The sequence below is a fragment of the Scylla paramamosain genome, chromosome 13 (assembly GCF_035594125.1).
Source record: "Scylla paramamosain isolate STU-SP2022 chromosome 13, ASM3559412v1, whole genome shotgun sequence".
Lineage (NCBI taxonomy): Eukaryota > Metazoa > Arthropoda > Malacostraca > Decapoda > Portunidae > Scylla > Scylla paramamosain.
The window spans coordinates 6,074,225-6,087,500 of record NC_087163.1 but is presented as its reverse complement, the minus strand read 5'-3'; the positions used below and the strand labels follow the sequence as shown (position 1 = coordinate 6,087,500).

At 44.4% G+C, this 13,276-nt stretch overlaps 1 protein-coding gene across 2 annotated transcripts in view; it reads right to left on the bottom strand.

Annotated features, from left to right (window-relative positions):
* LOC135106374 (uncharacterized) overlaps positions 1-10,846 on the bottom strand; it is a 91,110-nt gene extending 80,264 nt beyond the window's left edge. For both annotated transcript variants that reach the window (XM_064015316.1, XM_064015317.1), the window contains exon 1: positions 9,334-10,846. The gene's annotated coding sequence lies outside the window, so the exon portion shown is untranslated. The remainder of the gene's footprint in view (positions 1-9,333) is intronic.
* Positions 10,847-13,276: the final 2,430 nt, after the last annotated feature.

The window sequence follows — 13,276 nt, the reverse complement described above, 5'->3', positions numbered from 1 at the left end:
GAGGAGGAGGAGGAGGAGGAGGAGGAGGAGGAGGAGGAGGAGGAGGAGGAGGAGGAGGAGGAGGAGGAGAAAAGAAAAAGAAAAAGAACAACAAAACAACAACAACAACAACAACAACAACAACAACAACAACAACAACAACAACAACAACAACAACAACAACAACAAGAGGTAAAAAGGAGGGGAGGAACAGTGTGTAGAAGACAAAAGAGAGGGGAGGAAGAGAAGAGTGAAAGTCTGGAAGGTAAGAGGGGTGAGGAACAAGGGTAAGCAAACAAAAGGGAAAGCAAAGAGGGAAGGATAAGAAAAGAAGAGTAAGGAGGAAGAAAATTAAGTTGAACTGGAGTAGAAGATAAAGGAGAAGGAAAGGAGTTCAGTAAAAGAGAAAGAAAAGAAAGAAGATATGAAAGATAAAGACGCAAAGAGACTAAGAGGGAGATGAAAAGGCAAATAAGGGAAAAATATGGTAACAATAAGAAATGAAAGGAGAAGAGAGAGAAAAAGAGGTGAATAGAAATGTGTTAGGTAATAAGGAGGAAATGAATGGGAAAAATAGAGGAGGAGGAGGAGGAGGAGGAGGAGGAGGAGGAGGGATGGTTATAAAAAGAAAAAAAGGAGATGGAAAAAATAAAGGACGGAGGAGAGGAAGACAGAGACAGGAAGAAGAGAAGAAAACGTGTGAAGAGATGGAGTAGTAATAGAGAGGAGGAAGAGAGATAAATTAAGAAAGGAGGAAAGGGGAGAGGAGAGAAAAAGGTAGGACACAAAGGAACACAAGAAAAAGAAAAGGGCGACAGAGATAAGGGAAAGAAAACAAAAACGAGAGCACAAAAAAACACAAAGGAACGAGAGAGAGAGAGAGAGAGAGAGAGAGAGAGAGAGAGAGAGAGAGAGAGAGAGAGAGAGAGAGAGAGAGAGAGAGAGAGAGAGAGAGAGAGAGAGTGAGATAAGTAAAGTAAGAAGGAAAGGAAAAGAGAGAACACAAAAGAATACAAATGAAGAACAAAAGGCTATTTAGAATCCAAAAATGAGACGTAGGATAGTGAAAGGCGAAGGACGAGAGAGAGAGAGAGAGAGAGAGAGAGAGAGAGAGAGAGAGAGAGGAGAGAGAGAGAGAGAGAGAGTTGGGGACGGAAGAGGAGGAATAGAGAAGAATAAACTGGGAGTGAGGAGAGAGTAGAGGTGGGGGGGGGAGTTCTTGTTATGAGTTAAGTCTTTGTTTTGCATTGAGCTTTGACACGCCTAATTAATTATTCATTCAAGAAAAATAGCAATACATCAGGTGGGGTGTTCCCTTGATGAAATACCGGGAACCAATACTCAAGGGCACCACGATAAAATTATGCTCCAGGTGTGATTTATTTATTTATTTATTTCACTTTTCTTATTCGTATATTAATTTGCTCTTTTTAGTGTGTGTGTGTGTGTGTGTGTGTGTGTGTGTGTGTGTGTGTGTGTGTGTGTGTGTGTGTGTGTGTGTGTGTGTGTGTGTGTGTGTGTGAGAGAGAGAGAGAGAGAGAGAGAGAGAGAGAGAGAGAGAGAGAGAGAGAGAGAGAGAGAGAGAGAGAGAGAGAGAGAGAGAGAGAGAGAGAGACATACAAACAGACATACAGAGATACAGATAGACACACAAAACAAACAGATAGACAGAGTGGCAAATAGACAGAGGCAAACAGAGGTAGGCAGACAGACAGAGATATACACACATACATGGACAGACAGACAGACAGACAGACAGACAGGTAGGTAGGTAGGTAGAGAGGTCTAAAGCAAATAAAGAGTAAATTCACGCGCGCCATTAAACAAAACAAACACAAATAACCATCAAACGTGCAGCAGAAAATGGACAGGAAAAGAAACCAATAAAAGAAATAAATGGAGACGAAAGAAAATAAGTCAGGGGAAGGAGAAACAAAGGAACGACAGAATTATGAGAGGGGAAAAAAGGAGAAAATAAGTGGCAAGACCAGAGAGAGAGAGAGAGAGGAGAGAGAGAGAGAGAGAGAGAGAGAGAGAGAGAGAGAGAGAGAGAGAGAGAGAGATCTTACTGCCAGCGGGATTCAAGAGTTTTGGAAGATAATGTCACCCCACCGATCACTCCCCCCCCCTCTTTCCTCCACCTGCCCCGCCCCACGCCGCACACCTGATCGCCGGGGAAACACACATCAGTCCGCGTCGGAGGCTGATGTTTATGTTCCATTCGAACGGACTGTTGTGAAAATGTGCAGTCAACAGACGGAGAAAGCGGGAGAGAAACGGACAGACATAGACAGACAGAGAGGGTGACATACAAACAGACAGACAAACAGAAAGAAAGACAAACAGACAAATGGACAAACAAACAAAACGGACATGCCCAGTGACACAGCATTATCACACACACACACACACACACACACACACACACACACACCTGCAAAAAGCACACCCACGCAACACAACACAACAGGTAAACACAATCAGGTGGTGGAAAATAATCAGCAATTCAATTATTCGTGAAATCAAAGTGCAATACAAAAGTGTCTCTCAAACAAAAACACAAACACCACATTGTACTAAGACTGGAAAACACTCCCGTCATCAGCGCCATTGTAAATATTCAATAGGGAACAGGTGGGCGAGGCTAATTAACACGAGGCCCAGGTATCCAGTGGGTCATGGTCTCTGTAATTAAACGAATGACACTGAACGAACTCATTTTCCCACTTCAATGGTCACTTTCAGCGGGGCAAAGTGACATACATTCCTATCAGTTTTTAGTATATTCCTCTTGTTCTGATTCCACGCACTGTCTTATCACGCCCCTCCCCCCCTAGTCCCACATCGCCTCGTCCCGTCCCGTCCCGTCCATTGCCAGCTATCAAGCATTGCACGTTATGGAAGCAGCACCCGGAATCATGGCCTGTATGTCTGCCACTTAACTGTCCTCAAGGGTTGTAAGGGTTTCTCAGAACGATAACAGGAATTCATGTTGCATCGATGGCAGTGCTGAAACAATGTGCAGTGTCTTCCTGTTCCCGTTTCTCTCCAAGTGTTACGTCGCTAAACGGTGTCCTTTCCTCCTCTTATATTACCGCTTTTTTTTTTCTCTTTCTCTCTTTCTCACTCTCGCTTCCTCCTTCATCATCACTCGCTACTGGTCGATTACCGGAACAGGTGTGAGTCATCTTACTTACGTATTTAGATTAGAGGATTTATCTGTTTATTTCTATGTAGTGTGAATCATATAATAACGTTAGTTCTTACGTACTGGCTTACCGATATCATGCTGTTTATTTAGTAACACCAAAGGAATCAGAACAAACAAACAAACACACACACACACACACACACACACACACACACACACACACACACACACACACACACACACACACACACACACACACACACACACTTCATTTCAAATAAGGAGAGAAATTACTACTACTACTACTACTACTACTACTACTACTACTACTACTACTACTACTACTACTACTGCTGCTGCTGCTACTGTGTGTGTGTGTGTGTGTGTGTGTGTGTGTGTGTGTGTGTGTGTGTGCTTCATTACATTGCCCTACTCTTGATATCTCTCCAGTCAGTCAATATTCCCCACAGGTACTCTATCCATCCCTCTTTGTCGTGTCCTCCTCCTCCTCCTCCTCTTCCCCCTTCTTGGCACATTGACCTGCTAATATCTCTAGTAATGGCCAAGAATTTCAATGGTTGTTTTTATGTGCTTGCAATTCCTGTCGGCGAGTCTTGGAAGCGTAAGTGGCACATCAACAGAAGTTCTCCCCTCCCCCCTTTCCCTCCGCGGCTTTAAACACACTTTACACACTCTGTATACCTGATGACCTGGAGAATGGCACACACACAGGCGCACACACACATATACAACAGCACACTCTTTGCACACACTGTTTTCTTGATGACCTGGGCAGTGTCACACAAACAATAGCACACTTCGATCACTCTGTACACCCGATGACACAACACTACTACTTAACATTCTGCAGCTTAATGCCGTTTGTATTATTCCACTTTACCAGTTAAGTGTCATATTTTCATGTGTTTGGTGTCTATCTTAAGGTAATTTTGCAATATACGAATACATCTTTTTATATGTATGATCTTAGGAGCTGAGTATCCTCTCTGCAATATATACTTCCCCTATTTCTTTTAATGATCTAAGGAACAGCACATACTCTTTAATTAAGACTCGCGTACTCAGAAAATGCAAAACATCAGCGCATCGAAAGACTCAGCTAAAGCAGGTCAACTGAATTACATTCTTTATTCTTTCCCGCAGTCCCTCACGGCGCGTGCGATGCATGTACAGTGGTCAGGGAAGTTGTGAACATGAGCTAAAAAATGAACAAAAAGAAAATTTGGAATAATGAAGGTTCAGTAAAATTGGATAATAGTTGCATGTAAAATCGAGCCATGATTTTCATTTATACTTCATATAATATAAAGCACAAAACCTAACTATAACTCTGGGATAATACCAATGTGCACTAATAGATTTTTGGATAATATTAACAGTAAGTTCCCGGCCACTGCTGTGGAAGTATTCGCTGTAGTGTAAAAGTGTAAATGTTTGTTAAGTACACATTTGTCCTCGACACACCAGGCTCCCCACCAACGGCTCCTGATGGCTGCAGCCTTTCAGTCTTACACATGCTGGCCGTGTGTAAGGCGACTCTGGACTGCCTCGCCCCGAAGTATCCAGCACCTCACAACACATTTCTGGACAAACTCTGTGGCTGCTACAGCTTCTCAAACTTGATGAAACGGTATGGTGGAAGTTTAGTTTGTAACCTCGAAAGACACCACTAACATTAAAATGAATAAATAAATAAATAAATAAAAACTTATCAAGTATTTCAGGCTCTTTAATGCGTGTTTTATTTGTTCCCGTCAAGGTCGTAACTCAAAGGGATCTAAGGAAGACCTTCCCAGCGACACCCGCGCCAAGCAGCCGACACAAGGTCCTGCGTGTGAGACTTCTGACGAAAATAACACTTTCTCATGACAACTGCTCGCCAAACAAAGTTTCCTGACCCCTCATGCCACTAATAATAACAAATAATACGTGGCAGTAGAGGGGCTGGAGGGCCATGAGCACATGACCTTGCACGCCGCGATTGGGGGCACAATAGAATGGTGTGAATGTGACAGGACGGACCGGGACGGGAAGGGGCAGCGAGGAGCAGGCAGAAGACGACGGTGCTCCCAGTGGTGATGGATGGGCGCCGCCTAAAATTTTTCGATTGACTCTCATACTAATGGAACACCAATAACTATCACCACTACCTCCCATGTGGTCAAAAAACAGAAAATATAAGTACTGTCGCTATTTCATCAAGGTTACGTTAGTAAAGATAATGGCTCTGTATGTTTGCTATTTCTCATATGCATGAGCTTATGAATGTTTTATATGTGTGAATAAAAATAAACACACACACACACACACACACACACACACACACACATACACACACACACACTAAAGATGTCATAATTTGGCAAATCGACACAGCCTTCAGGCACACTGGCCAACATGAGCCGCTACCTGAGGCAAGCCCAGATAGTGGCGCGCCTCCACCACTCAGGCAACACTGCTCTGAGTTGGTATGTAGTCCATGTCTCAAGACATTCCATTCTGGAGTCTTGCTCGCCTCGTCAGTTGTGGAAATGGTCGGGAAAACTAGTGTACAGGCCTCGCTGGCGATGTTAAAAGTTATTTTCATCCATATAAATTTTTCATCAAAACATATACACTTTTTCATAAATATCATGCAAAAGCGTTACGGCGTATTTTGTACATATATACTGAACACGGTCAACTTTTCTGTATTCATCATTTTGATGTAGGTGACCGTTACTTTGAAAATATTTCGCTGAATTCATCATCACACTTGTTTATACATAAGAACGGAGAATTCATATATATATATACATACATATATATATATATATATATATATATATATATATATATATATATATATATATATATATATATATATATATATATATATATATATATATATATATATATATATATATATATATATATAAAAACGCTTACATGGAAAAACTGGCAAAGTACCAGAATAATTGTTATAATAAAAGTCCCTGAATTGATACTGAACAACAAATGACGTTATGAACCACGACGTCAATTTAGTACCGAAACCTACGCGGCGAGGCGAGTCGGGACGAGGGAAACACAGGCAGATTAAGATACAGCAGAAGAAACAGGCGGGGCGGGGCATTGCAAGGCTGGACGGGAGTTATGAAGCAACGAGGATCAAGGGGAAAAGTGGGGCGGGGCAAAGAGTGAGGTGGAAAGCAAGGACAAGAAGGGAAACAAGACCTGAATACCCTTCCTGGTGGCTTAGGAAATTGTACTCATACACAGCGGTAAAAATCGTAGTCGTAATACTGTAATATTCATGAAATTCATCCAAGGCCGTAATGGGAGATGTTCAGAGGAGGGTGTTATGAGAAAAATCGAGGAGGTAAAGGGAGATGAGAGGGACGAAGAGAAGAGAAGATTAGGGAGTGAGAAAAACAAGAATAGGGAAGAAAATGTAGGTCGTCCTTGTAAGATGATCTGAAGAAGAGGCGAAAAAATATGTCTAAATAAATTTCCCTTTCATAATTCCTTACATAAGTTTAAAAATATGCAACTTTCCCTTTTATGTTCTCTATACAATTCAAACACAGATAATCAGAGTTCACCTTTACGTTCCTTACAAGAGTCAAAGATAGGGCAATTACCTTCTATGTTCTTTATATAACTAAAAAATGTGCCAACCCTTTTATGTATCTTATATAATAATAATAATAATAATAAAAAAAACAATATTCTCCAGGATGTTACACTTTCCACATCTTAAAGGCGACGATATATTACTAACTACATATTGTTTGGTACGGAATAGTTTTATAATGTTATTCAATGCACGTGTTCAATTAGCAAGGGATGAGGTGCACGGCGTCAGCTGTAGGTGGGAACAGGTGTGTACCGGAGGCGCCCTTCCCTTCCCTTCCCTTCCCTTCACTCGTCTCCCTTCACCCTTTCCTTCCCTCCCTTCTCTCCATCATTCTACCATCTTACTGAGCTCTATTTATTTGCGTTCTGATGCGAATACAAGCAGGAGGCAGGAAGTGTTCGTGTGTGTGTGTGTGTGTGTGTGTGTGTGTGTGTGTGTGTGTGTGTGTGTGTGTGTGTGTGTGTGTGTGTGTGTGTGTGTGTGTGTGTGTACAGAAGGAGCGTACAGTCTCCTACACACACACACACACACACACACACACACACACACACACACACACACACACACACACACACACACACACACACACACACACACACACACACACACACACACACAGTTCACTACCTACGTAATCACAACACTTACTGAAATTTATATGATGACCCGATGACAGCGAATCTCTTAACGTTCTACCTGACTGATTACTATTACTAATTCAGGTGGACATTGACTGCTGGGATGTGATACCCTTCCGCCGCCTCAAGTAGTAGTAGAGTATCAAGAGCCACTCATTACCTTTACTTAAAAACTGATCGTGACGAACTTGCCACTGCAGCACGAGAAGGAAGTTTAAATACCAAGGACTGTGTATTATTTTTTTTTTATTTTGATTTTTTCTTATGATTTCGTAATTGATTATACAACGTGCCTGGACAAGTTATGATGATTCTCTCTCTCTCTCTCTCTCTCTCTCTCTCTCTCTCTCTCTCTCTCTCTCTCTCTCTCTCTCTCTCTCTCTCTCTCTCTCTCTCTCTCTCTCTCTCTCACACACACACACACAAACACACGTACACACAACCACACACTTTCATGAGTTAGTCCCTGTAAGAGAGAGAAGGAGAAAAAGCTGCATTTTACTAAGTTTCTACGTTTCAAGAGACAAAGTTTGCGCATTTTCGCGAAGTCCTTCAGAGATTTTTGTGCCATGTGTGTGTGTGTGTGTGTGTGTGTGTCTGTGTGTGTGTGTGTGTGTAACAGAATAAACAAATAAAGTCTATATGTGGATGAATGTAAAAGGAAATAAAAAAAATACCTATCCAAATATCCGATGAAGTAATGAACGAAATGAAACAACAAACAATAAATAGAAGAAAAAAACAAACAAAATATATACCGAAGGAAGCGATGAAGGCGGCGATGAAGGAAGACCTGAAGCAGATACGGTGAGGAAGGAGAGATGGAGGGAGGGAAGAGGTGAAGGCAGGTGCGACGGAAGTGATATAATACGATACTCATTAGCAGGCTGACAGGTGGGGCCAGCACGGGGCAGGGGCGTGACTCCCGATCCACGATACTCAGGGTGACAAACGCAGGGGACACCGACCCTCAAAAACACACACACACACACACACACACACACACACACACACACACACACACACACACACACACACACACGGCTGACACACCCTCTCTTCGTTCAATATATTCACTCATAAGAAAAAAAAGTTGTATGCGTAGTTATTATTTTCCTTTATTTGTCTATATAATTTGCCTCATACGGAGAGAAATGAGCCTTAATGTGACTTTATATGAGGGGGAGAGAAGGGGTAATGTGAGGGGAGAGGGGAGGAAAGAGGCGAACAAGGGGAGAAGAGAAAAGGAAGGTGCGAGGAAAAGTTGTGAAAAAGGTAGGTCATGATATGAGGGGAAAGGAGAGGGAAGTGTGAGGGGAATGTAAGGATGGGTAGCTCTGTGAGGGGAAATGAAGGGCGGATCCTTGTATGGGAAGGGGAGGGCGGCCACTGGTGTGAGGGGAAAGGAAGTGAGGGGGAGAGAAGAGAAGGCACGGGCGCGTCGCAGTTAGAGGGGAAAGGTTTCAGTCAAACAAAACACCTTTTTTCCTTTTGACAGGTGGACTTCGGGTGTGTCAGGAGCCTCCAGCCAGCATGCAATGTCTCTCTTTTATCCCCTCTATTTTCATTATTCCCTTGTGTTTAAGAATGCAATAACGAAGCGTATGCGATGAACAGAAGTTAAAAGATAAGCGCATTAATTTTAGGGATGAATAGTGTTAAACAATGTTCATTCCTACTCACTATGTACGTAATTTCCTAATTTAAGAGAAGTTTACATGCGTCTGAATGAGTGAAGGAGCAGATGTCGTGTTCTGAAGTTTATAATGCAGCGTAAAGTTAGTGTCGGTGTGGTAACGCCAAGCGGCGCGTTGTGTTATGTCCTTACTGTCAATATTTACACCAGGAAATTGAATATCTTTTGTAAATACGCATCAAAGAGGTTCATGCAGAGAAAACAAGGATGTGTCAGGCACGTTACTTACATGGGAGGCAGCGTGGCGAGATGAAAAACCCGTCTCTATGGCTACAGACTATATACAGGGGAAGCTACACCGGCCCCGGCACCAGCACCGCCACCAGAAAGGAAGCTACAAGAGCATGTGAGGTAGACAGCTCAGGTGTGAGGGAAGGCAGGTAGGAAGGTAGGCAAGCGGGGAACACCAGCAGCACCGCCACGCACACTCACACACACCCTCCCTCCACCACAGTCAGGGGCATACTGGCCTCCTCTCCGCTCCACCCCGCCCCACCTCCACGTGTCACACAGGGCATTTACTCCCGTCCTGGTCATGCAGCGGACGTGTCGCCAGGTGTGAAGCGTGAAAATTACGCGTTGCATTCTGTGCGTGAGTGTTTACGAAGAGGGAGCAGCGGAGGGTGCAGACCCAGACCGAGGTGCGTCTTGGTGTGCATTTGTGTGTGTGTGTGCGTCTTGGTGTGCATTTGTGTGTGTGTGTGTGTGTGTGTGTGTGTGTGTGTGTGTGTGTGTGTGTGTGTGTGTGTGTGTGTGTGTGTGTGTGTGTGTGTGTGTGTGTGTGTGTGTGTGTGTGTGTGTGTGTGTGTGTGTGTGTGTGTGTGTGTGTGTGTGTGTGTGTGTGTGTGTGTGTGTGTGTGTGTGTGCGTGTGGGAGAACTTGGCCGTGAGCGCCGCCGGGCCCGTTGAACAATGTGCTAAGGTCAATTGGCAAAAATTTTCGTCAACAGGGTGCACCTCTTCGGCCTTGGCGCCCCTGCCCGAGGTGTTGACGGCTGCCTGGCTCGCGGCGGCGCCACGTCAGGAGAATCTACTCAATTATGATTCGTCCCTTCATCTTGGCGGCGTGGCGCTGATGAGCCTCGCGGTGGTTCATTACGGCGAGATGTGCGTCATTACTGCCTCGCAACGACGTACCGCGTGGGTCTGATCGGTGCAGTCCGTGGCGCAGCAGAGGTCATCACCATCCCCTCAAAGGTCTCCTACCGCCACCCTCGCGCCCTGCAGGTGATACACTCCACAGTAAAGACCATGCCGGGGAGGAGATGGCAGCAGCCACCTCCCGCACACTCTACGGAACGTCCTTGCCGCACAATGGCTTCCCTCAACCCACGCGAGCTTAAGGATGCAAATTACGTCACGACCGAACTATTATCATTACTGCCTCGAGCACGACAGCCTCCGGGTCCTCGGGTAAAAGACCCCAGATAAGGAATGTATGAAGCGCACTCACCATGACCTGGGGAATTTAACAGATTCAGTGGCTCATTCTGCGGCCATTAACAAGCCGAGAGTACTACTGGCTAGCGGTGGGAGGCAAGTACTGAGACCAGCACCGCGGCGACGCCCCCTAGCCAGGTGTTTGCCTTACTCATAACCCGGTGAAGGCAAGCAAAGACCAGCCGCTGCCCTCCCCCCTGTGCACACGCCAGCCCATTACCCCGACGACAGGCGTCTGTTGGCTGCCTGTTTAGCGCATAAAATCACTTCTAAGCAAGAGGGACGAGGGAAAAAAATGCATGTAAGTTGTTTGTCTATGTAAAAGTTCGTGTGAGAAGATAAAATGGATGTCTGGCTGGGTCTGGGTGGGGTCAGGGTGTGGGAGAAATCTGAGTGATGTTTGGATGGGGTGTGGGAAGGACTGGGGGAAGAAGGATGAACAGGATGAGGAGACGAAAGCCTAAAGTAAATGGGCGGTGTCTGAGGTTGTTCCTGTTTTAAGTTATCGCTATTTGTCACTCACGGGAGCCTAAATCAAGACTACAAGGGGGAAGACGAGGGAGGGCGAAGGTTAAGAGAAAGAGAAGGAAGGGAGAGGGGAGATGGGAAGTAAAGTGGGGGAGAAAAAAAGACTTTCACTTCCTTCCGCGGCGTGCCTGGCTGAGTCTCCCCTCCCATCACTCTTTCGTCACAGGCGCGGACGGATATACCTCACACCATTACAGCGATGTTAAAAACTCCTGCAGTATACGCCCGTAACAAAGATGCAATGCTCTATATGTGCTACTCTCTTTAATTTACATCGAAGAGCTGCACAAAGCAACTATTCTGAATGTTCCTAGCGTATAGGGAGCTTAGAGAACACTGAAATAACACAATATGAGTATAAAGAGAGAGAATCCTTTAATTTCACCATCATCCCAATCCACTGACTCCAACATACTCAGCGCTGCCAGAAACTTGATGCTTTTTCTTTTATTTATTTTCTTTACATTTTTTTTCTTTTTTATACGTGCGTCAATCTCATGTTTTTATTCCTGCTTCCTCCAATTTCTGATTTGTGAAGGAAGTGGTTATCAGTAGTGAGCCTGTGTGTGTGTGTGTGTGTGTGTGTGTGTGTGTGTGTGTGTGTGTGTGTGTGTGTGTGTGTGTGTGTGTGTGTGTGTGTGTGTGTGTGTGTGAGAGAGAGAGAGAGAGAGAGAGAGAGAGAGAGAGAGAGAGAGAGAGAGAGAGAGAGAGAGAGAGAGAGAGAGAGAGAGAGAGAGAGAGAGAGAGAGAGAGAGAGAGAGAGAGAGAGAGAGAGAGAGAGAGAGAGAGAGAGAGAGAGAAACAGGCATCAGCAGACATACAAACACAACACACACCAACTAACTAACACACACACACACACACACACACACACACACACACACACACACACACACACACACACACACACACCCGCAGAGTGATCGAGACACAAACACAAGGATGTCAGGTTCGTGAAAACCAACACTGATAAAAAAAACCAAGTGCTATCAAACAACAGCGACCAACCACTGAACATCTGATAGCCGACAACAGCGTCATTCAACCAATCACTGAAGGCCAAAGCTACTCGCAAATCAGTCAATCCGTCAGTCAGTCAGTCAGTCAACTAGTAAACCAACTAGCCTGACGTCCAGTCATGAATCCAGATTACCAGTCAGTCAGCCAGTCAGTTAGTCAGTCAGTCAACCACTCAGCCAGTCAACTTCAGTCAGTCACTTAGTTAACCAACCAAAGATAATGAGGCAGATACTGCACACACACACACACACACACACACACACCTCGATAAAACCACACCGACGGAGTGCTCAGGTGGTGAACACACACATCCTCACCTGAGATGTCCAATTAGTGTAATTAAGGACCACTCACCACCTGCAGCAGCCAAGTGGTGATGCACACTCCTCCGTCACCATTACCGCCAACATCACCATAACCATTATTAAGACAGCTTCTAAAACAATCAAAATATCTATTTTATCTACTATCTTATTACATTTGATCCTGATTCTTGTCTTAGCACTGTTAAAAATCTGATGAATAGTGGTAAGATAACGGTAATATTATCAACACTTCCGCCACTAACACCATTTTTATCATCATTACTATCTTCCATCCTCACCCAATCTCCACCATCTACCCTTTCACCCACTAACCTCCACCACCATCCCACCGCAACACCACCATCCCCACCCCTTATTCACACTACCCACACATTCAGCCGCTCACCACCACTACCATCCCCACTCCTATCCCCACCAACACCACCACTGCCTACTCACCTCATCCCCAGCATCCCCACCTCTTCCCTTAATTCAAATGAAAGAATCTTATTTGTTCGTAAAGTAATTCCTGGGAGAAATTAAGTTAAGCTAATTTCTTAGAATCCGTTACCTTTAGCAGTTATTACCTAAGAAGGATTCACTTTAACATTAATTTAGATTCTTCTGTTATTTCCTTTATGAAACAGGAATGAACGTCGGCAAACTGATCTTATGGACCCCAAGATAGAAACCCGAATTGTGAAGTTAGTAATTTTCCTGCATTGTTTTGTGCTTCAGAGAGAGAGAGAGAGAGAGAGAGAGAGAGAGAGAGAGAGAGAGAGAGAGAGAGAGAGAGAGAGAGAGAGAGAGAGAGAGAGAGAGAGAGAATAATGAAGGAAACAGAGGAAACATCGAATTATGTGAACGAAGAACGACACGA